At 42.2% G+C, this 25,619-nt stretch overlaps 2 long non-coding RNA genes across 2 annotated transcripts in view; one reads left to right on the top strand and one right to left on the bottom strand.

Annotated features, from left to right (window-relative positions):
• Nucleotides 1-2,451: 2,451 nt before the first annotated feature.
• Nucleotides 2,452-6,364, bottom strand: LOC135974261 (uncharacterized). Its single transcript, XR_010591478.1, has 3 exons — nt 6,049-6,364; nt 4,830-4,910; nt 2,452-2,745 (listed from the first exon to the last, which is right to left on the bottom strand). It is a non-coding gene; the product is annotated as an uncharacterized LOC135974261 (long non-coding RNA).
• A 983-nt stretch (nt 6,365-7,347) lies between these two features.
• LOC135974260 (uncharacterized) overlaps nt 7,348-25,619 on the top strand; it is a 35,566-nt gene continuing 17,294 nt past the window's right edge. Inside the window, exon 1 of the long non-coding RNA XR_010591477.1 lies at nt 7,348-7,421. This is a non-coding gene — a long non-coding RNA (uncharacterized LOC135974260). The remainder of the gene's footprint in view (nt 7,422-25,619) is intronic.

Raw genomic sequence — 25,619 nt, 5'->3', positions numbered from 1 at the left:
TCTTAAATGATTCCTGCTATTTTTCTTGTACCTAATAACTGTATTTACAGTAGGAACTGTAGAAATAGCGTGGGCCTCAGTGGGGAACACGTATGTATTCTTCACGTCTCTTAAATTCTCTGTGAGCTTACCTGCCTTTTTATTCAGGTCTCTGCCTGGTTCAGGGGAACACCCTATCTATTCTTCCCACTCTCGAGCCAGGATCTTCCCTACCCTCCACAGGCAGGAGTGGGGCTAATGGTCATTCTGCTCTTCACCCTAGGGAAATATAGCTCCCTTTCCCTGTGCCCTCTCTAAGTCTGTGTGAGAGCTTGTATACTGGGATAGGCAACTGTAACACACAGGGAAAGAAGCACATTAAGGGAGTTGAATCCATAGAGCCCTGGAATGCTGCAATCAATTCCAAGGTAGCTGACACAACAAACATGGGTGTCCGTCTTTGATATTGTAGCAGGGTGTGAAGATGCTGAGCTGGCTTTGTTCCTGCTTCATGCCATACTTGCAATGGAGAGGGGAAAGTACCAGCGTGTCAAGGGAAGCTCAAAGACTAATCAAGTGCTGAGACGGGCAGTGAGCTGAGTTAAGCAACTGAGTCACAAGGTGCCTCAGCTCAGGCATTGGTACACAGAGAACATTATGGGAATCGGAAAAACTTGTCAAGGCTGCAACAACTGAGCGAGATGCTGGCTAGCCCCAGGTGTGTGGTGGAAGGGGTAGCCAGTGTCATAAAAGACAGAACAGAGGCACAAAAGACTAGTAGTGCTGGAATGCCAGAGCACACCTTAGAGCCCTGGGGGAAAACAACCCTTGAGCCAAGCGCTCAAGAAATGCCCTGTGCAAAGAGCTAAAAAGTCCACAAATGTTGTGGACCTTAGTGAAAGACAGCGTGTATAGGAAAAGGTTGCCCAGTAAGTAGGGCCCAGCTCTACCAAATTCATGGTCATGGAAAAACACGTCACAGACTATAAAATCTGGGGTCTTGTGTCCTTTTACCCTTTACTATACAGATTTTAGAGGGGAGACCAACATTTCTCAAATTGGGAGTCCTGACCCAAAAGGGAGTTGCAGGGGGGTCACAAGGTTATTTTAGGGGTGTTGTAGAATTGCCATTCTTACTTCTGTGCTGTCTTCAGAGCTGGGGCGGGGTGGGAAAGCAGCAGCTGTTAGCCAGGCACCCAGCTCTGCAGGCAGCAGCACAGAAAGGATGGATGGTACGGTATTGCCACCCTACTTCTCCGCTACTGCTGGCAGCAGCTCTGCCTTCAGAGCTGGGCTCCCAGTCATCAGCCACTGCTACTGCCAGCAGCAGCACCGCAACTCCCCCTACAATAACCTCGTGACCCCCCCCCAACTCCTTTTTGAGTTAGGACCCTTACAATTACAACACCATAACATTTCAGATTTAAATAGCTGAAATCATGATATATGGTTTTTAAAATCTTATAACCATGACATTGAGTGAAATGGACTGTGAATTTGTTAGGGTCCTATCAATAAGCCATGGTCCCGATCCTGTGAAGACCTGGAACAACAATTTCAAGGCAGTCTCCTAGTGGGGGGCTGCACTGTCAATCTAGCTATGATTACAATGTTGTAGCACATAATATCTATGTAGGAGTGGATGCTGCATGACCATTAGTAAGGCTCTGACTCATGATCTTCTCTGCTGCTGCCCACGAGGGTAAAAATCCTTAAGAATGGTGGGGAGAGAAAGGGTATTGCCAGTCTTGTGCTGGGAAACTAAAACCCTGGAGTAAGAATCCTACAACATAGTCTTCAGAGAAGCAGAATTACAAGGCAATTTTCTCTTCAGGTAGTGTCAGGTTAAAATAATCCATCCATCAGAATACCGATTAGGGGGCCAGATTATAGTTAACCCTCACATAAGTGCATTTAGCAGGGGCATGGGGATGCATAAGGAGCTTTCCTTTGCACCTGTACCCTTGTGCAAAAACTGGCCACAGTTGCAGTCCCTGCATTATTTTAAGTACAGGATTGTTCCCTGGGACATACTTCAACCCAAAAAAAGTGTGTGGGGGAGAGAGGGCCTCTTCCTGCAAGCCAGTGGAAATGGGTGGCCGTGTAGGATGTTCCTTCTGCACGCCCTTGAGCTCCTAAGAGGGTTTTATGGCTCAGTTGTTTCAGTGCAGGACCATCCCTCATAGGCACAAACTAGTTCTCTAACATTGTGACAAGGTGGACATCCCTATGTAAAATTTAAGAACTATAGGGCCGGCACCTGCTGTGTTTGAAGTCAGCAGTAAAATTTCTATAGGTGTACAGTAGGGCTTTCTTGAAGGCACTGCTCTACTCATTTCCCAAGCAGTCTGAAAAGCATGAGGAGGAGGGAAGGGAGTTGGTGAAGATCAAAATAACAGAAGTTCCCCTTTTCCCGGAAGTATGTTTCTTGTACCCTTCAACTCTTTCCTGTTCATCCACCACAGAGAGAGCTAGAAAATAGTAACAATTTAAAAATAGGCCCCCAAGATTTACTAACTTTACCAATCCATTAAATCTACACGGAAAATGCATCTCTGTGGGGTGAGATCTTCTTAGGCTGTGCCATAAACCTGAGGAAATGTACAGAGATGACTTGTCTCTGGACTGGTGCCCTCAGCCCACTCTGGCCAATAAATCTTCAGTCTTCATGTTGATTGAACCTATGACTTGGAGTATTGTGTGGGCTAGTAAACTCTTTCACCCATCTAATCAAAGCAGCATGAAAAGGATCCATATTTTCTTGTTCTATGGGTTCAAAATAAACAGTTTATCAGAGTTGAAAACATTGTTTGTTCCATATAAATAGAAGACAGTCTAGGCAATATCTAAGATACAGAGACAATTTATTCTGGAACTGCTAGTTTAGGGGGAAAAGAACAGTTGTGAACTGTACAAAAATCTTGCACTCCTTACTCAGGTAAAACGCCCAATGAAGTTGGTGGGAGTTCGGCCTTTAGTAAAGGCCAAGAACTGCAGGATTTCTCTTCCCTTTGCAAGGAGTTATAGAACTGCTATCTTTTCCACCCTGCCCTTTTTAAAATTGATGAAAAGAGAAAAGGAAGCAGGCTCTGAAATAAAAGGAGCCAGCTCTTATACAGGCTCCTGAACACAGCAACTTCTTTATTTCTTGCCCACTCGAATCTCCCATCAACGTCAGTGAGCATTTGGGGTGTGCAAGGAATTCAGGATCAGACCCAATGGGGGTTTTTTGTTGCATCATGAAGGAAAATGAGATACACCCAGCCGTGACAAGCTGCTATGATCAGAGAGAAATATGCCAGAGGATATGGGGGGAAGGTAAGAACACTGAAAAACATGTTGATCTTTTAACTTTTGCACACAAGGCCCAAATGAGGTGGGATAAGTGCCATCTTATTCCCTTCCCTCTGCTAGTACAGATGGCCTATACACATATATGCACTGGACTTTTAGAATAGGCTATATTTAATGAGACAATGACCACATTTGATATTTTTATTAGACCTGTTTATGAATTATTCTTCACAAAGAAGTGGCTGCACTGTTAGCTGTACACCAGCGTGCTGGTTTTTTAATTAGCAATGGATTTTTATGTGAAATTGATATTAAAAGATTATATTAAGGAACATCTGGAAACAGTAAACAACACTGACCAAGTGCAGGTAACTCTTCCCCCTCATTTGACAGGTCTGTCGGTTCAGCAGACAGCATTCCTACTCTCTCTTACCTGGAGGAGGGAGCTGGAGCAATCTTCAGAACTAATACGATTGTGAAAGGAGTGGTGTGGGGTGCAAGCTTATAAGAGATACTCAGATTGAAAACTGAGATACAGGACAAATAGCCTGACCCTGCACCACTACCATTATTTAAAGAAACTTAGCACTGAAACCTGAAAATCTTTGATACTTAAACTAGGTTGGGGAACAGCCAAGCCTAAATCAAGCTCTATCCCTCAATCCCTTCTCCTCCAAATGAATTAACTGCTCTGCACCAGACTGTACTGCGGCAACTGTTCTATCCACTCCCTGGGGGTTGCACCTACTTCATGCTGACAGCAGGCAGGCTCTGCAGAGAACAGCAATCTCTGCTCTGTGAGTATGTTTGCTTGGAGAGGCAGGGTGCGAGTCCCAGCTCATGTAGACACACTCATACTAGCTCTTATTGCACAAGCAAGCTGAAAATAGTAGTGTGCGGTAGGAGGGGCTAGCCACACCCAGTACAAACACTGCTGGAGCCTGTGGGTACCTACTCAAGTGGCTAGTATGAGGCGTTGCAAGTGCACCGGCAGCTATGCTACGCTACCATCTTTAGTGTTTTAGCTCAATGAGAGCTAGGGTACGTCTCCTTGAGCTGGGAATCACCCTGCCAGCTGCAAGTGTAGACATGTCCTTTATTCCCAGCAGCTCTTCCACTGCTACAAGATATTAAACACCTTCAATTCCCAATGGAGTTATGAATATGCAAAGTCAATGTGAAGGCATTTAGTAGCTCATGAGCCTGGGCCACTTTCCTTTGTCTCATAGAACTGGTGGTCTTATCTCCAGCTTCCCCCCCAGACTCATTTATTTTGTCAAACTTCTCACCTCCAACAGGGAGCGAGGTGTGGTGTTTTTTGTTTGTTTGTTTTTGTTAGAAGAGAAGTTGTTTCTTTACTATCAGGGGCACTGAGAGCTAAAATATGGTCTTCCAAAGAAAAGCAATGGTGCCTTCTAGAACAACGAATAGTATGACAACACCTGTGGTCACACTTCTGTCTGCCTTCTTTGAAGACACCCACCTCATTTCTCTCTGCTCTCATGCAGAGCACTCAGTTCCGTGAATGAATTTTTTACAGACTGCATGGTGCATACCTGTTTGGTGAGGATAACTCCACTTTGCAGCTCAGGAGATGGTGTGATTCCTTAAGGTTTACCTCTAAAATTGTATATGATCTGGTGGAATTTGAACAAAGAGAGGAGTCAATGTTTGCTCTTTATATTTAGGAATGGAATCCCATCCCCTGATAAAACTCCAACTGATACAAAATGCAGCAACCCGTCAGCTTAAGAACACAGGTTGCTGTGAGTACATCATCCTATTTCTCTATTGTGCGCTGGCTCCCCATTGAATACAGAGTCCAGCTTCTCTCTCACACACCAGAATACATTCCATGCCCCCACTCAGAGGAGCCCCCTCCCCCAACTGAGAATCTTTGCTCTATGTTGAATGCCTGAATACCACAGAATATTTGTCACATGACTTAATATCCTAAAGAGAATAGTGATCCTGACTTGCAATAGACTTGTACTTGTGACAATGCATTCAACATACTTAGATATACTCTTTACACCCACATCACATGACCCCCCCTGTATGCTGCAGATATATAAATTATGCTTAGATCATTCCTGTTTGAATTGTTAAACTTTAAAAAATAATAATAAGGAAACAGAGAAAGGAGTGAACTTGCCTACTCATTCTGTGGAAGAACTAGAAAGAAGGAACAAAACTTCCAAATTAGAACCTCATAGAACATTGAGATAATGATACAAACAAGGGTTTTTAAAAATATTGCAAACTAAAGATGTTAAACTAAGAAAATGTCTCCAGTTTTTGGAAGCTACACAAAAAGGGATCATCCTGACTGTCTGAGATCTTACTAGAAGAAAAGTCAAGCTAGCCTTTTGTAGCAGATGGTGCAGAGGCTAGAATTCTCAAGGAAGAGAGAACAAAACATTTCTTGTTACTTCCTCAAAGAAATTGCAAAGTAAGTTTATAAAAAAATAATAATAATAATAAAATAATAGGAGACATCAACTTCCCTGGCACAATATTTATGAAATGCCTAAAGTCAAAATTAGGCTAGAAATATATACAGTGACAACTTCATAGGATACTCAGATGCCTCCTGACTGGACTATTCAGTTTTCAGTCATGTGCACAGAAAGCCAGGTAGGCTGTGGGAAAATTAGTGCACCATGTGAAAGAAATCTGGCAGGAGGCTGTCAGGGAAAGATGATCAAAAGTTTCACAAGGTCAGAGTAACAAGGATATGGAGCTGTGCAAAAACAAATAAAAAAAAACACTCACCACAACACTGAGCTCAGGCTTTTGGAGAAGGAGCCCTCAGGAGAGGGGAGAAGGAAAGAGGACTTGGCATAATGTAAATAAGGGTCCATCACTAGCCAACTTCTGAACAATTTTTGGTAAGGCAGAACACTAGAGACCCCACAATGAACAGTTCAAACCTTTAATTTCAGAAGAGGTGAAAAGCACACACCAAATAATACTAAAGAAATCACATATGTACTGAAAAGTATCATTAATCATGTGACTTATTAGCTAGCTCTCCTCTTCCCTCACCACAGAAGCAATCCATTTAAGCTCGTTTTGTTGAAATACTAGTTTAAGCTGTGGAGAGTAGCTGCTGAAGATAAAGTATAGCTTACACTCTTATTTATATTGCTTGTTTCAGGTACATTGTGACCAGAAAGCATAAACTTACACTGCTTAAATACAGACAGGAAATAAAAAACCCTCAGCCCTTCTTGGATCTGTGTTTATAATGCTTTTGTAACTGTTCCCTTTGCTGCTCTTCTATTATTATTGGGGTCACATGAGGCCATTGTTATCTCCCCCCCCCCCAAGGGATGGGCACTGAATTTGTTTCTGAGAATGTGGTGGGACTGATTTGAGGGGCTGTCTTTTGCATTGGCTTATGCTGGTTGTTAAATGCAACTATTGTAATGGCAGTACCAATAAACTGCATTCATTTTATATTTGTTCTGGAACAAACTATGCCTTGTTTTATTTAGACCTTGTACAGTTTGTCACCCTACTGTGGCTTGGGAAGCACTGCCTGTAGGCTCAGGCTGATTCAATGTGAAGAAACAACATGGTTACTAGCTAGACGCTATTTTATATGATTTAATGCCTTTTGTTTAAAGTTCCATAAAAAGCAGACAATCTTCATACACAGCTTCAGGTATTAATATGAGCAATAACCCTTTAACAAGAAAGCTGGTTTTGTTTGAAAACTCTGCCCCTGTTGATTCCGAAACTAGATCTTAAAAACCCAATTTATGGCCACTTCTGACTCCTCCCTTGGGCTTCAGCCCTTCTTCCTTCTATGCTATTTTTTCTATAGCTATCCCCCCTCTTTCTCATTAAAACAATGTGACTTTTACATTTCTGAGGCCAGCAGGAACCAAAGAAATACCAACACCATCCAGCTGTAGTGAAAAGAAAAATAAATAGGAAAAAACCTTAATATGGTATTTCCAGTTTCCCATTCTCACTGGAAGAGTGCAATGCTACTTTCCTGCCACCATGTGGTGCTATGTGAGACTATATGTTAGCCACATACGAACCCTACCTGTGTGATTCAAGATGGCATCTCAGAGCAATGAGTATATACGGCAGCTGGTTTTTCCTGTGCCACAGAACCAGAAGAGAACAAGACGGTTAGTCATTCCCACTTTAGGGGAATATTTTGTAAGGCACGAGTGTCTAGTCTAAATTTGCTAATTTAGTGAGTTGTTTGAATGGAGGGGATGAGCTTTGCAGTGTGTACCCTGCAACTGGTACCTCCTTTAGCTCTGCCCTAGGTCTCCATGTTAGATTTCTTTAAGGCAGGAGACTGATATAATTAGGATGCCATTGTAGATTCACTCCCTCACCCTGTGGCTCTTCTCCCTCAGTGGTGGACTGCTTCATCACAGTATATTTGTGCAGTAAGGGTGTTATTTATTAAGCCATGTCTACGCTAATAGTCAACAACAGTTAATGTGGTTGGGCAATAATGGGGAACTGTGTCAATCAGGGCTAAATAGGCAGTGGACAGAGACATGTATTGCTGTGAGACACTTGTTTCTGAAAGGGTTTTAGTTAAGCCTACAACAGCTCCTCATACTCCACTCTCTCAATTAAGCTTGCCTTTTCAGTAAGTCTGTGACATGCTTTCCTTTATTATTAAGTGGGGAGACTAGAGGTAAACAAAACTTCTGAGATTTTCAGCACAGAAACATTGAGATTTCTATCCCAAGGTTTAAAATGAAAAATTCTATCATGATTAGTAATGTAGACAATAGCAGATCTGTTTAGTATTAACACACTGAACAAACATACATAAATTCAAACACTTTCAATTTTCTATTTCTTTATCCTGCTCAGAGTTATGAAATATTACTAGATGTTAAGGAAGGTACTATGAAGGGGAAGAGAGGCTTTGAATATATGTGTCCTCAGAACCTGTCCCGACAAACTGGTCTCCCCAATCACTATAGCAGATAATAGCCTCTTGAGACAAAGAGGGATATAGATTCTGAGTTACATGATAAAACCCAAGGCACAGTAGAAAATGCAGCATACTCTCTATGACCTGTTCTTGAGGGGTTTGTCCAGTCTAGTTGTCAGTTGTGCTAGCAACAGATTACCACTTGAGACTGTCCCATTCAGGGCCGCCCAGAGGATTCAGGGGGCCTGGGGCAAAGTAATTTTGGGGGCCCCTTCCATAAAAAAAAAGTTGTAATACTATATTCTCATGCTGTGGCCCCCCACCCGCACCCCCCGGGCGGCCCTGGTCCCATTGACTTTCGACTCACTGTTCTGAAAGATTTCCTGATACCCAATTTAAGTTGTAATTTCTTCAATTGTATTTTATTACTACTTTTTATAGTCTATAAATAAACCCTCTCCTTCCTTGGTGTTTAAATCTTTCCAGTGCTTGTAGACAGTTATGTCCCGTCATACATCCTTTAGTCAAACTATATATAGTTAGAAATTTTACACTTTCCTCCTAAATCAATCCCTCTAAGCTTTTGATCATTTTTCTTGTTCTTTTGAATTCCCTCCAATTTGTTGTTTTTTGGCAACCACAATTGTGAATGACATGCTAGATGCTTTTCAGTACTGCATAGAAAAGTTACCTATCTGGTACATGACTTGTGCCACTGCCTATTTAGCCCTAAATCATATAGGGGTTACAATGTAAACCCTTACTCATATTGGTGAATGTAAGAATGGCCATACTGGGTCAGAACAATGGTCCATTGAGCCCAGTATCCTGCCTTCCAACAGCAGTCAATGCCAGGTGCTTCAGAGGGAATGAAGAGAACAGGCAATCATTGAGTTATCCATCCCCTGTCGTCCACTCTTGGCTTCTGGCAGTCAGAGGCTAGGGACATCCAGAGCATGGGCTGCATCCCTGACCACCTTGGCTAATTGCCATTGCTGACCTATCCTTCATGAACTTATCTAGCTGTTTTTTGAACCCCATTATAGTTTTGGCCTGCACAACATCCCCTGAGTTCCACAAGTTGACTGTGTCTGTATTGTTGTGTGAAGTAGTTTGTTTGTTTTAAACCTGCTGCTTATTTATTTCATTGGGTGACCTCTAGTTCTTGTGTTTATGTCAAGGGGTAAATAACACTTTTTTTTCCATGCCATTCATGATTTTATAGACCTCTAGCATATCCCCCTTAGTCGATTCTTTTCCAAGCTGAACAGTCTCAGTCTTTATAATCTCTCCTTATTTGGAAGCTGTTTCATATCTTTAATAATTTTTGTTGCCCTTCTCTGTACATTTTCCAATTCTAATATATCTTTTTTTGACATGGGGCAACCAGAACTACATGCAGTATTCACTATGCACTAGTGCACTATGGATTTATATAGTAGCATTCTGATATTTTCTGTCTTATTATCTATCCCTTTCCTAATGGTTCCTAACATTGTTAGTTTTTTTTTTTTTTTTGACTGCTGCTGCACATTGAGTGGATGTTTTCAGAGAACTATTCACAATGAGTCCAGGATCTCTTTCCTGAGTGGTAACATCTAATTTAGATACCATTTTGTATGTATAGTTGGGATTATGTTTTCCAATGTGCATTACTTTGCATTTATCAACATTGAATTTCATCTGCCATTTTGTTGCCCAGGCACTCAGTTTTGTGAGTTCCCTTTGTAACATGCCTTGGACTTAACTATCTTGAGTCATTTTGTATCATTTGCAAATTTTGCCACCTAACTTTTTACCCCTTTTCCCAGATCATTTGAGTGTGTTGAACATCACTGATACCAATACAGATCCCTAGGGGACACCGCTATTTACCTCTCTCCATTTTGAAAACTCACCTCTGATTTTTACCCTTTGTTTCCTGTCTTTTAACCACTTACTGATCTATGAGAGAACCTTTCCTCTTATCCCATGACTGCCTACTTTGCTTAAGAGCCATTGGCGAGGAACCTTGTCAAAGGCTTTCTTAAACTCCAAGTATACTATATCCTCTGGATCACCCTGGTCCATGATTGTTGTCCTCCTCAAAGAATTCTAATAGATTGGCAAGGCACGATTTCCCTTTACAAAAGCCATGTTGACTCTTCCCCAATAAATTATGTTCATCTATGTGTCTGATAATTTGGTTCTTTACTCAAGTTTCAACCAATTTGCCTGGTACTGAAGTTAGATTTACCGTCCTGTAATTGCCACAATCGCCTCTAGAGCCTTTTTTTAAAAAATGGTATCACATAAGCTATCCTCCAGTCAACTGATAGAGAAGCTGATTTAAGTGATAGGTTACGTACTACAGTTAGTAGTTTTGCAATTTCATGTTTGAGTTCTTTCAGAACTCTTGGGTGAACACCATCTGGTCTTGGAGACTTATTACTATTATATTTATCAAACACGAGCAGGGTTTTGCAATCTGACCTATTGTCATTTTTTTCCTGGCATATTGCATTGCAAGTTCATTTCTAATTTTCTCTCCACTATCATTTCTAGGTATTTCTGCTTCTAAAGTCCTTCCATGGGTTTTCTATTTCAGAATATTGCATTTAAAGGGGCAAAAAGAAAATGACAAGTACCTTTTGAAATTTGTTATGTACATTTTATCACAAAAGATTCGCAACCCAAAATAGACCCAGTAGTTCTGAGTCATAAATTCTCAATAAAATTCTAGGATTGTTAATCAGTGTGTTGATACATTTGCATATGTGATGCAAATATGAGTCACCAATGCTACCTGTAATGAGGGGGAAATCCCACAGGGGCTGGATCAGGGTTTCCTATGAATCTCTGAGCTATTCATTACAAGGCCCTTTCTCCTGGCCCTTCCATATATTCAACAGCCCTGCATTCAAAAACTGCTGGGTTTATATTGCAATGTGAATTTTTTAAAATCAAAATGATGTGGTGGTGATATTGCTCTGCAAAAGCCATGTGGCTAGCATATCTGATACACCTGTTGGCAACTTTTGTGGACAGTTACACCTTCCTGCTACTTTTCTATTGAAAACTGTAAAAATGTTGTTGAGATTCGCGAAGTTATTGTAGGCTACATATGAGTGGCTTTTTTGGTTTCTATATGCTTAGGTTCAAACTGCCATTATATTTCTGCAAAATGTAATGTAAGACTTTGTAATAATCTGGCCAGTCTCTCCTCCAAATTTAAAAGAATCCAAGATTGTGAAAGCACTGTTTTAGAAGTGGAGTTCAGTGACTTCTCAATAACTTTTACACATCACTCAAGGTTCTTTTCCCCAAGTGCTCGGATTTTGTCTCAGAACATTATTCTGATTAGTGCTTGTAATGGACTCTTTACTTGCAGATAAGACATTTCTTACTTTCTCTACTTCCCGCCCCTCCAAATATTTATTTACCTAATCACTGATATTTGGCTTGACTTTTCTTGAAACTTTCTTCAGCTATCTCTCTCTATGGTGGAGATTAAATCTTTTCCTGATTTACTAGCTGCTCTATGGCCATCTTGCCTTCGTTTTTTAGAGACTTTTCATTGTTTGGCAGTGTTCTCGCTACCCTTACCTTTTGCATATGAAATTGCACATGTAAAATTGTCAGGAAAAAAACTTTCATATCTGCAATACAGTTCAACATTTTTTTAAAAAGGCATAATGTCTAGCTTCTCACACTTCTAGATGCAGAATTAAATAACATATGATTTAAATTGTTTCCGAAACTACAGAGTGATATTTTGTATCAACTAAATTATGTATTTCAATTACTTTCTTGGCAATGATAATTGCTAACATAAACCCCAGTGCAAATCAGAAGGTACTGGGAGAAATCAACAGATCCCAGTGTCAAGGGTTACCTTTTCGAAATATACAAATTAAAAATCATTTTTGTGTGAAAATAACTGTGAATGAGAAATGTATCAGTAGTTTTGCCCTTAATTTACAATTTTCATCCATAAAGTCTCTATTCTCAATTGCAGTCATATAATATTATTTCCACTGACTGCACTACTTAAGAGAAATTAATTTAAAATGCTAGTGGTGTTTTCATATCATCTTATATATGTTTGTAATGTAGTCAGATGTTTCCCTCTTATCTCAATCTACGCTTCACTGGAAAGATCAAAATGGGTGTATTTTTTTCCTTAGCTATTTCCTAAACTAGATGAGAGAACTGAGGTTGTAGGCAACGCAATGAAACTTTAAATATGTGATATAAACCAGTGCTAGAAGCAATGGAAAATGGTTACTCTGGTATAAAGATCATACAATCAAGGTAAATTATTAGATGATATCTCTAATACAGAAATCTTTGGGATATGACCTTGGCTTACACTGTGTGATTCTCAGAATCACACAGATATTTTTCTCATATTTGTAATTTTAAAAAGTACTCACCTCAAGCCAAGCAGGCCCACTGATACACCGACAAAGTATTTATGGGATTTAACACATCTTTACTTGAGGCCTATTCAAGTGCTCACTGAAGTCAACAAAAGACTCCTATGGACTTTAATGTGTATTGCATTGACCCCCAAACAACTGATCTTCAGCTTGTGCTGACAATGCTGCATTGTGTAAGGGTCTATCTGCATGCTTCTTTCAGGGTTGTGCAGTGTACGTACTCACATAGTGCTCCTACATGGGTATAAATAGTGTATACTATGAGAGACAGCTTGGGTGAAAAGACCTGCCTGAAGAGTATGTATGCGAGTACACACCCTACATAGCTCTCTACTCACCCAAGCCATGCCTCCCCATCTACTCTAATGTTTTTAGCAGTGTAGTGTCCTGCTACTAGAGCCTTTCATCACTGCAGGAAAGGACTCCAGGACCTGGGAAAGGCTCTGGCGGGGGGGGGGGGGGGGGGGGGAGATCTACAGAAGCCTTCCCCTGCTGCCTCCCTTCTGCCAGAGCTTTTCACTGGCACTTGTAGATGTGGGCTGCATCCACATAGGGTGTTTTCACTATGGCATGTAGCTACATTCACTGTTTGCCAGTGGTGTGTAGTGTAGATGTAGCCTCCTATTGATGGCAAAATAGAATAAACTGCTTATCTAAACACCGGATTTTTTCCTTTCTTTCTTCCTTAATAGAAGTTCTCAAACTATGGTTCAAGCACCACCAGTGATCCATAGCGCCCAACCTGGTGGTTCACACAATGAAACATTTAGATGTCTGAGAATTTGGGATGGGAAGAGAAGCAAATGTATTACAGAATCTTTCTGCAAGATCTACAGAATGGAGAAAAAGCTGACTGGTGGAGAGGTTGAAAAGGGCTGTAGGAAGACCAGAGCTTGATGTACAGAGGTTCTAGAGGAATTTATGTTTTGAAGTCTGAATGCTCTATCTGTGGGGCCCAACTTGCCTTTGGGGTCAAGATGGGGATAAGACTAATTGAAAATCAGTGGGACTTAGGCTCTTGAATGCCTACATCACTTTTGAAAATGGGATCTAGGCTCTTAAGTCACTTAAGTACTTCTGAAAATTTTATCTTTTGTCTATTCCATTAGTTAGCACTTTGGTTTTGGAGTCACTTCCTCTAAAATTCTCAGGGGTGAGTTCAGAGCCTGCAGAGGAGCAGGTCTTAATACCACTGCCTCCAACAGCAGGGCTCCATGCTTGGCAATATTGAATTTTAAATAAGGAACAATTTATTTTGATTACTTCCCCAGCCCCTGAGGGGCTGGGGAAGTAATCTCTTCCTTTTCTCTCTCCCTTTTCTCTTCCTTCCTAGCATGTCCTCTCATCTTGGGCCCTGTGGAAGATCCTGCTGGTATGGCCACTGCCCAGCTGATACTGCCCCTCTTGAGAGGTTAAGTCAGGCCCCTGGTTCAGTTAACTTTAAGCAAAAAGAAATTTATAATAAAGACTTACTGATGTCCAAATGTAAATGGTGGTAAGACCAAATGGCTCACTTCTTTCAACCAAGGCCACACTAGATCCATTTACTGTCAGGAAACTCATCTCCTTTGGCAGTCAGCAAGACTGGGAAACTGCTCCAAAGGCCTGCCTGGCTGCTCAGATCAGTGCCCTTTCTCTCAAGAAGAATATCGTTCCCTCAGCTGGGCATCTCCCAAATCAGCTCCACCTAGGGCAAGTCTTGCTTCCAAGTGCCTGCTTCAACACCTTCCTTTTTTGTCTTGGGTACATAAACTCAGTCACAGTTCCCAGTATTTCTTCCACTCATCCTTCCTTCTGGCTATCTTGTATAGTGCCTATCACAGTATATCTAAGACTTCTTCTCCACTCCTAGTGGGCCCCATTCCTGTTTCCCTCCTCTACGGGAACATATACATTACTATTTTCTTCTTATGCTTCTCCTCATCTGTCTTGCTTCCACTCTGTTTGAAAGTGGACAAACTGGGAACAAAGTGTGATTGTCACTCCCCCCAGACATCGGGGCTGCTGGGCAATCTACATGTCCCCAAGCCAGGCTGTGTCGTCTTAATGCATGAAACAGTGCTCCATCTAATGAACATCTTATACTGTTTCCAGGGAGGAATGAGGAGGTATGATTTAGCGGTTAAACCACAGGACTGGACCTAAAGGTTCTCTTCCTGGATCTGTTAAAGACTCCCTATGTTACCTCAAACAAATTACTTAATTTCTTTGTCTGAGATTCCTTTTTCAGAAATACTAACCTAGTTCATAAGAGTATTGTGCACTAATGGGTGAAATGTCACTAATATCTGAAAAGTGATCTCAGACCCTTGGATGGAAGTTGTCATAGAAATTCAAAGTAGCATATTATTCTTTCCCACTTCCCTTGCCTGCTGCACCCCTACACACAGTATGTGCTGTTAGGGTGACCAGATGACAGAGGTCAAATATCAGGACGCGGAGCAAAAAACCCCAAAAAACAAGCCAGTGGCAGAGCAAAAAAAAACCAAGCAGGCGGCGGAGCAAAACAAAAACAAACAAACAAAAAAAAATGCAGGAGCACAGGAAAAACCACCGGCAGCTCCATGCCCCCCACCCTCACCAACTTGCCTCCACTCCATCTCCACCTCCCCCCTTGGGGAGGGAGGGGGGCAGCACGCAGAGCCCCCCTCCCCTGCCAGAGGGACCTGCCAGGGGGCCAGGTGAGTCCCAGGCAGTGCTAGCCTTAGCTGGAGTGGCTCCCAGGAAGCATCCAGCAGGCAGGTCCCGTCCCTCTGACTCCTAAGGTCACACGGGTTGGGTTGAGTCGAGGTGGGTGGGGGCAGGGATGGGGGGGCTCACTGCTGGCGCGGCACACTGCCAGTGCCTACAAGCCCCGCCCCTGCAGCACACAGTGGAGACCTACTTGCCATCTCTGTGCGTGCCTGGGGAGTGGGGCTGTAGCACTCTGCAGGCTCCTGCTGGCTGGTGGGCGACCGCCGGGAGTTCAGCTGCACTCCCCTAGGCCCAGGAAGAAGAGGTGAGCGGCGCCGGCAGCGCCGGCTTGCGTCCTCCACAAGACGGTCCCCCGATATCGGGACAAAGTGCGTCCTGACCGATGTAAGGTCGGGACGCAGGACAAGTCCCCTAAAATCGGGACTGTCCTGATAAAATCGGGACGTCTGGTCATCCTATGTGCTGTATGCATTAATATTTTGGGCATACCTCTTAACCATCCCAATTTTTACCTTTATTCCACAAAGACATGGTATTCTCTCTCTTTTTTTTTTATTATAAATTATTTAAATGAGGGCAGATGAAGCATGGAAATAAGATTATAGGAAAACCTTATTTATGATAAACAAAACAATCTCACATCATGTTAAGCTTCTCTACTTGTGTATGCCTGGGTGATTCTTGGGCCTTGGCAGGCTGAGAGGTATGTGTGACAATCTTTTTTATTTATTCTTTTGTTTTCTGAAACTTTTAGTAATACAACCAACAGAGAAAAGAGGATGTTTTATACACTGCAATAATTAAATGAGAGAAGTAGTCTTACAATGGGGTAAAATGGTTAATGGGAAATTACAAACAAATTGTATAATTGTACTGTATGAAGAATTATTAATACTTGCAGCATTTTAATATTTTATATGGGTCAAAGTTATCCTTGTAATTTTGATAGGGGCAATAGAAACCAGAGTTAACCATCAAAGCGGGTACTTCTTTAGTATGAAAGATGTATGTGAATTGTATTCCATAACTTCAACAATGTACTGTCAGACTCCTATAAACTGAACATTATTCGCTTTAATCGGCTTTTTTTAGAGGAATTATGTTTTTGACATACTTGATCCAATCAGACTTAGAGGGAGACTGATTTGACATTTGGCTAAGAGTTTTGGTATGAACGACATCTTGTGTTATCTGTGCGGGTATGAAATATGCAGGCTTTGTGAGCAAATCAGATATTCAGTCTCATACTTCTGTATGCATGATTCACTATCCTGTGCCAAAAGTATATTACTGAGCATTCCCAAAACACATGTATCTGTGAAGCTATTGTTACTTGGCACTAGTAACAACACAAGACCCCTTTGCTCTCTTATTGAAATAGTTTGGATGGTTTAGTAAAGTTTGGTGACGTTATAAGCAAATATATTTTACATTTGTATGCTCTCCCTTTGCAGTTGAACAAGTCCTTTGTTTGCCAAACATGACATCAACAGGACTACTCACACTGTGTAAAAATCATGTGCTTAAGTCTTTACAGGAGTAGAGTCTTTGATTATAAGCTCTTTGGCATTGGGACTATGTTTCGGTTCATGTTTGTAAGGAGTCTAATGCAATAGCACTTCGATCCTGACTGGAGCCCTTGGGAACAACCATGAGAAAAACGTTAAATAATAATAATGAAAACATTGGAAATTACTTGGCGCACAGCCTTTGTGCGGAGTAAGATACTCACCCTATTTCTCAATATAGAAACAGCCACTGTTATATGTGATCGATAATCAAAAAGAGTGTCCTAAGTGTCACAAAGGAAAAGCCTTGATAAAATAGTAAATCTGTGCCTGCAGTATATCGTATATTTGCCACTTTAGGAGAACACAGATCTTGCACACCTAATAGTTAATAGTGTTGTGCAGAATTGTACTCGTGCTACACAATTCCAATCTTCTGACAAAGCAGAATTCTGAATTCCATACTCCACAACAAGCCCCTATGTTGTCATTCTTCTGGAATAGTATAGGGGGAACGGTATCAGTAGTGGAAAGTTATACTGTCATTGAATTTAACATAATACATATATTTTAAGGGAAGCATACTGAGAAAAAGAGAAGCCTGATGTTAAATAAAAATAACTAGAAGAATAAATTCCAGGTTAGTGATAGCACATTATTACAAAAAACGGCCAATGTTATTGAAATTGGCATGTGCCATGCAATGGACACAGTGGAAATTATACCCTAATCGTGTAATCTGGTTGTGGAAATTATACCTTTTGCACTGTATGTGATTCCAGTTCCCTTTTCTATCTGCAGAGTCTCACCGCCCTTGAGTGTATACAGGACTAGTCCCAGTAGCATCTGTAGACAGCTGATTTAAGTTACACAGAAGAGGTATATCAAGTGTTTTCTCCAGTAAAACTATATGAAGCAGAGTTCTACACATTACAGTACTATTTCCTGCCTTGCAGGGAGATATTTCACTTTTCAGAGATTTTGGGAGTTCTCTGAAATAACTCCCAGACTCTGAAAAGTGAGATCTCCCTGCAGGAAATAATATTGTAATGCAGATTCACTGCAGAGTCCCTCAGCTATGCAAGAGCAGCAGAACACTTAAGTTGTCAATGACGTCTATGCCTTTTGTGCACGAGGCCCCAAAATGTCAGCACTGTTGGGATCCCAAGTGCTCAGAACTTGACCTCATTAGTGAAGTGTTGACCCAACTAGACACGCCAGCAGGGGAACAACAATCCTGAGACACTAACAGTCTAGAGCATACTGTGCTGGTGGCATACTCCATTTCAGACTTAGCAATGCGATACAGACTTCCTTGCTAAAGAACACCATTGTTTCAATTTGATTAAAATGTTTAAAATACTTTAACTTTTCATGGAAGAGCTCCAAAAATATTGCTGACACAGTTTTTAGAAGAACTAAGTGCACTGAGGCACAGACTTGAATTACATGTGACTGCTGTGGTAGAAAAAAGCCACCTGGAGACTTTCTTTTTCTTGGCTCAAAGACAATTTTTATGTCCATCTGCACTTCAATCCTACAAGAGCATAAATATCAAACTATGTTAAGTTGCACCCAGCTGGAAAATGTATACTTTACAAGGCGGATGACATTATTTAACAGTACTATATTCACATGGTTATGAATCTCATGTGGATAATAAACTTGAACCCTATACCACATCCAGCATTACATTATTGTGAAACTTGTCTTCTAAAAAAGTTTTGAAACTGTGTCCTTGATTTATGAAGCACTCAATAAGAGATCACCATTAAAAATCAATTCAACTCAGAAATTACAGGTTTACAATTACTATTTAAAAATAGCTTGATTATGTAACTAAGGATATCAACACAGAGTGTGATTTAACTTCAGAGGGCCAGATCTTCAATTGGTGTAAATAATTCTACCTCCCTTGGAGCCCCTGAAGGAATAAGGAAAAAGTTTCTTTGTAAAACAGAAATGAGTACTAATGACATTTATTTTGAACCATCCAGTTTAACAAATGTAATCTTGGTTGGGGGAAAAAAGAAAGTGATGGCAATTAATATATAACAGGTGGGCAAACTATGGCCCGCGGGCCACATCTGGCCCACGGGACTGTCCTTCCTGGCCCATGAGCTCCCAGCCGGGGAGGCTAGCCCCCAGTTCTTCCCCCGCAGCCACACTTGGGGGGGGTTGCGCACTCTGGGCGGCGGGGTTGCGCGCTCCTGCTGAGCAGAACGGTGACGTGGCTGGCTCCGGCTAGGCGGCGCGGCTGCCAGACATGCTGCTCTAAGCGACATGGTAAGGGGGCCGGGCCCAGGGGGTTGGATAAGGGGCGAGGGGTCCTGGGGGCAGTCAGGAGACAGGGAGCAGGGGGCCGTTGGATGGGGCGGAGGTTCTAGGGGGCGGTCAGGGGATGGGGGGGTTGGATAGGTGTGGGGTCCCAGGGGGCCTGTCAAGAGGCAGGGGTGTGGATAGGGGTCAGAGCAGTCAAGGGACTGGGAGCAGGCGGGTTGGATGGGGTCCTGGGGGCTGTTAGGGGCGGGGGTCCCGGGAGGGGGCGGTTAGGGGACAAGGAGCAGGGGGGATTGGATGGGTTGGGGATCCTGAGGGGGGCAGTCAGGGAGCGGGAAGTGGGAGGGGTCGGATGGGGGCGGGGGCCAGGCACAGCCTTCCCTACCTGGCCCTCCATACAGCTTTGCAACCCCAATGTGGCAACCCCAAAAGTTTGCCCACTCCTGATATATAACTCTGCTTACAAACAGGTAACCACATTTTTCCTAACTCCTTATTATGCTTTATTTTTCTGAAATCAGTAGAAGAAGGCCAAGCTGTCAGCAATCTTTGAAGTGCAGTTCTGTTCTAAAAAGTGACTTTCTTACTCAACAGATTGCTCCCTGTGTGTATTCAGAGTCATAGCTGTTTACTATACTGGCTAAAAATAAGTTATTACTGCTGTTTACTCGCATTAGCACTGCAGAACCATTACAGCCAAGACAGAATAAGCTGTAGATTCCATTTTGTCTATTTTCAACATAATTTTGTTTACTAAATTCCTGTCAGTTATACCTGTGCAAGCCCAGTGAAGGGACAGGGAATTAAGGAGCTAGGCAGAGACGGTGTTGGAGCTACCCTAGGAACAGTCGAGCTCAGAGAGGAAGTTAGGCTGATGTCTGTTGTGGTGGCGTTCTTGAGTTACCAATAAAAAGCCCCAAGGGTGAATTTAGACACTAACTCAGGATCTGTGTATTCAGTTGAACACTCCAGACAATTGTTGGTGTTCAGCAATGCAACAAAATACAGAAAATATCTCTTTCTCATAGCATATGCAATTCCTATGAGGCTGAGTAGCATTTGGTGAAGTGAGCAGAGTGTCTTCATAATGACTTTTATTACACTATTCTTTTAAATCTAAAAATGAAAGAATAAATAGATGATCACTGGGGGCCCAGAGGAGACACAGTTAATTAGCCATAGATTAACATACAGGCAGATTTTAGTGCTACAGGAGGTCCCATGGCTTTTAATGAGATCTGTTAGTTTGCCTTTTGGCAGCAAAGAACGGTAGGAAAATAAAGCATACAGAGTTGTTTCAAGCTGAATACATTTTAATACACTTATAGAATCAAAAGTCATTTATTAGTTTGTCTCACCAAAGCAAAGCAGCCAGTGAGTTTCACAGATGTCTCTGGCTCTTACTGTGAACGTTCTTGTCCTCTCTGGTCTGCTCTGTACAACTCCTATTCCTGCTCTAGCCAAAGGTCATACTTCCTATCTAACACAACCTGCAGGTTCCTTCTCTCTTGTGTAAGGGCCTGTCTACACTGGCACGTTTTGTTTTATTAAACTAATGTTGCCAAGGAAAAATCGACAAAAACAAAGTCACCAAAGCGTGTCTACATTTGCTCCCTCTGTCGACAGATCATGCCCACATTCAGGGCACCTTTGTTGACAGCAAGAGCAATGGACTGTGGGGATGTATCCCACAGTGCCTGGTGACACCATCCATCACTAGGTGTTGTGGGAATGCAGAAACAGGGCGCGGCGCATTCTGGAATATGCAAAATGTACCGTCATGCACCACTTTGTGTCCAACCCCTCCAAAGGTCTCTGGCTTCCTTTCATGCCATTTTTCCCACTGTCATTCTTTTGTAGTGCACACCAGCATCTGCAGTGATTGAGGATGGATCTCGCACTTCTCTCTTATGCGCTGTTAGCTGTCGTGAGGACATGGCGCATGGCAGCACAGTTACTCGCAAAGTTAGCAGAGAATGAATCACAGGCACCCGAGTGTGATATGGATGGCAGCAATTTATCAGTGCTTTGTGCATTCACAGAGCAGCTGCATACAGGAGACCGTCGCTTTTGGGCTAGGGAAACGAGCACTGATTGGTCACACTGTCATGCAGGTGTGGGATGACGACCAGTGGGTACCCAACTTTAGGATGCGTAAAGCAATCTTCCTGGAGCTATGTGCTGAGCTGTCCCCCAACCTGCAGTGCAATGACACCAGATTGAGAGCTGCCCTTTCGGTAGAGAAGCTTGTTGCAGACCCTGTATGGAAGCTGGTGAATCCAGGCTGCTACCGGTCAGTCGCAAATCAATTTGGAGTAGGAAAGTCCACTGTTGGGGCTGTATTACTCCAAGTGTGCAGGGCAATAAATCACATTTATTTGTAATATGTGATAAATCACTGCTGCATAGGACCATGACTCAGGGAAATGTGCATGAAATAGTGGATGGCATTGCAGAGATGGGTTTCCACAGGGTTTCCTGTGGCAGGGCGATTGATGGCACACACATTCCAATTTTAGCACCAGACCACCTTGCCTCTGAATACATCAATAGGAAGGGATACTTCTCCATGGTGTTGCAGACGCTTGTGGATCAGCAGGGGCATTTCACAGACATCAATGCAGGCTGGTCTGGAAAGGTGCACAACACACGCATCTTCAGGAACAATGGCCTGTACAGAAAGCTGCAGGCAGGGACTTTCTTTCCAGACCACAAGTTCACAGTGGGGGATGTGGAAATGCCCATACTAATCCTGGGAGACCCGGTGTACCCCTTACAGCCCTGGCTCATGAAACCTTACACAGGGCACCTGGACAGCAGCAAGGAGCATTTTAACAACAGGCTGAGCAGGTGCCGCATGGTAGTTGAATGTGTCTTTGGCTGTTTGAAAGCTCACTGGAGGTGTTTAAATGGCAGGCTAGACCTTACTGAGGATGATAATCCCCTTGTCATAGCTGCGTGCTGCACTTTGCATAATCTGTGTGAATCTAAGGGTGAAATGTTTGCTCAGGTGTGGAGCACTGAGGCAGAGCGCTTGGCTGCACAGTTTGAACTCCCAGATGCTAGGGCTGTCAGAGGAGCCCAGAGGGCTGCTATTAACATCAGAGAGGCTTTCAGGAACCACTTTGACAATGAGGGGCAGTAACACATCTGCTTCAGAGTTGCTTCCCTGGTGCATCCATGTACAGTTTTGGGGCCCAATGTGTTAGAAGCCTGTTCCCGAGAGTGAATTGATTGCTATATGCTTTTGTAGAACACAGAATAAAAATGCTGTACCATTAAATAGCTTAGCTTTTATTTATTGTTTAAAAAGGGTAAAATCTCACAACTGTGTGTTGCTCCAGCTATCGTTATGCAAGCTTTGAGAGAGGGTGGAGTGATGAGGAAACTCAGGAGTGCTGTGAAGTGAAAAGGAATGTGTGGGCATAGAGGGGGGTGGGACTGGCAAAGAATTGTGCATCTGCATATGCTTCAATGGTGCTCAACCATGGATCTGCTCAGTCTGCAGTTTTTGGCTACAAAACTTGCCAGTGTAGACAAGCCCTAAGAAAAACAACCTGACTGCCTGATGCATTCTCTTTTCTCCTTCCACATTTTCCATGTCCCTATGCGTTCAAACTGGGCTCCTCCAGTTGTCTGCAAAAGTAAATAAATGCAATGTAAGAAATGCCTGAATCGAACTGTGTGGCTCCTCTAGAGCCTTCTCTCCTCTGTAATGACTCCCCTCTCAGAGTTCATGTTGGGTATTAACTTTTCTCCCATTTACACTCTCCATTAGAAACAAAGCTAGAGAATGTAAAAAGCTGAATAGCTTCCTCCCAAGCCACGTGCTCTCTTCAAGCTCAGGTCAAGATGTCCTTTTTCAGTCTGATATAAAGTAGATGACGATTGAATGGATTGGGGGTTAATAATGCACATCCACTGTTAAATTTGAAAAGTGAGGAGATGCAAAAGTTGTGGTTCCTGGAATAACATTAACTTGACTATGTTGCCTGAAGACAGTATTTTATGGCACACCAAATAAATAAATAAATGTCAGAGGAACATTTGAGCATAGCGTGCACTGCTATTACTGACTTACTTTTAACTGTGTAGCCTTAATATATTAATAGAGATTTTTGCATTTAATGTTCCTGACTTTTAATAAGATAGGAAAGGGCTAAAAGCCCTCATTTCGGACTTATGGCAATATATGTGCCTAAGCATTTATGGAAGATACATACCTCTATATGTCCTTCTTAGGTATTCATCAATCACTTCAGTATCTAAGTTCCCATATAATTTAGGTAGTGTTAATAATAGCCAAAAGGGAATTCATTTTTCTCCTGCTCTAGAATTTCGGACTTTTCTTCACAACAGCTCTTAATTTTTTAAACCTTTCTGCTACTCCTTTTTCTTCCTTTTGAATTCTCCTTTTCTTATTTGCCCCTCATCTGCATCTAAAACGAGCCATATTCGAGGTGATGCTGTTGAAGAAAGGCTTTAGCCAGAAAAGTCTTGCACTTTGATCTGTACACAGTAAGAATGGGGCTCAATCACCTCTGTGGTAAGGGGTTCACAGATGGGGATCTCACCATCAAGATGTCTTTATCAAAGGCTTCTTCATCTACAGCATCCCTTTAGAGCATAATTGTCTACATGGGTTTTGGAGCAGTCACTGAAAGAACCTGGTCCTAACCAATTAAGAGTCTCGTACAATAAAGTCTTGAGATTGGTGCAAAAGTGAAGACTGGACTTTGTGGAGAGTGGATATGGTGTGCACATGTCATTTGCTTGGTATGTGCTTTATGCAGTGTTTGCTTTCATCCCCATGCAGTATGAGTTGCACTAGTCTGAGCTGAAAGTGGTGATAGCATGGATTACAGCTGCAAGGTCCTTGTCTGAAAGCAGTGGGTTGAATTTTCTGGTCAGCTGACAAAGGGAAAGACTGTTCCCTGTCCTATTGCAATCGGAATATCCAGATGTAACAATGATTCTAGTGTGACTCCAAAGCTGTGCGCTACATTGACGACTGTAGCTTGGTGCATTTAGTCAACAATGAGGTTGATGTACTAACAAGTTCCTTTTCTGAGACAGTCACTGATTATTACAGTCTAATGATAAGCAGATGTTCTTCACTTGCCTTCACCATCCATGATGGACAGGGGTTTGTCTCACCAGTTGTGGGCCTGATATATTTCAAGGCCACTAAGTTGTTTTCTGTTTGTGTGATTGGTACAAACTCCATAAAAGCAGATGGATCAAGTGATGGTCTTGATTCTGGTTTGGTTGATCAATCATCTGATTTTGGTACTCTTTTCTCAGAAATAAGATGAGCTTTTTATGTCAGATGACTCTTGGGCATGAGGGTTAGTGGATGCACTGAGTTGATTATTCAGTTTCTCATACACTTTATTTACAATTTTTGCAGTTGTGATTTGGTGGATACAGTTTCAGCTAAGAAGGCTATAGTAGCTTCTTTCACTGGGGTGGTTTGTGTCTTGAAAATCTCCCCCTTAATGTGTAAAAACTTAAGGCCAACAGCTGTCTACATCCCTAGACTTTCTAAATTTAGAGTCAACTTGACAGTGTTTTTGTTTTATTTTTTCTCTCTCCAAGGAATTTTCCAGCCTGACAAGGTTGCCAACTACTCTCTGATGTATTTCTCCTGCACACATTAATGAACACAAACTCCTCTCTGTGTTGTAGCCTCACTACCAGGCTGGCTTGCAAAGTGATATAGCCCTGATACATGTGATTTTTTGTTAGATGTATTTTTGATTTTCTCTTTCTTTTATGGAGATCCAGTTGTTTGGATAATTTATTTTGATAAGACATATTGAGATATGTAGCAGCTCCTCCGGGCTTGAGCCAATGAGAGGGCTCATCTCACTCTAATTCCCAGTGGGACAAGGAAAAAGCCAGAGCAGAGGAGAGTTTAATTAGTTAGTGGATTACAAAATGTATGGTATTCAGCATTAAAAATGCTGTTCCATACTGGATCTAAAGCAGGGGTTCTCAAACTGGGGGTTGGGACCCCTCAGGGGGTCACAAGGTTATTACATGGTGGGTCATGAGCTGTCAGCCTCCATCCCAAACCCCGCTTTGCCTCCAGCATTTATAAATTTATAATGGTGTTAAATATATTTAAGTGTTTTTAATTTATTGGGGGGGGGTGTCACACTCAGATGCTTGCTATGTGAAAGGGGTCACCACTACAAAAGTTTGAGAACCACTGATCTAAAGGAACAAGGATATTGATTCATAGACAAAACCAGCACTTCAGTGTGGAGATAGGAGTTTGGTGTAGTAAATTATTTTCCCCAGTGGAACTTGTACACATAAAAGTATTTTTCTTTTCTATCTTGTAATGCCCACACTCAACTAAAGAAGCAATACCACACGGAGGCATAGATAGAGATGTTTTCAAATGGATCTATATCTTAAAAGGTAATGATATCATCTTACAGTGACCTTGAATAATGTAACTTCATTCTACTTCTCTATAAATGTAGCGCTGCACTGCTGAAGTGCATTTCAATG

The sequence above is a fragment of the Chrysemys picta genome, chromosome 11 (genome assembly GCF_011386835.1).
Source record: "Chrysemys picta bellii isolate R12L10 chromosome 11, ASM1138683v2, whole genome shotgun sequence".
Taxonomy (NCBI): Eukaryota; Metazoa; Chordata; order Testudines; family Emydidae; genus Chrysemys; species Chrysemys picta.
The sequence above is the reverse complement of the archived record's forward strand: the minus strand, read 5'-3'. Positions and strand labels throughout refer to the sequence as shown.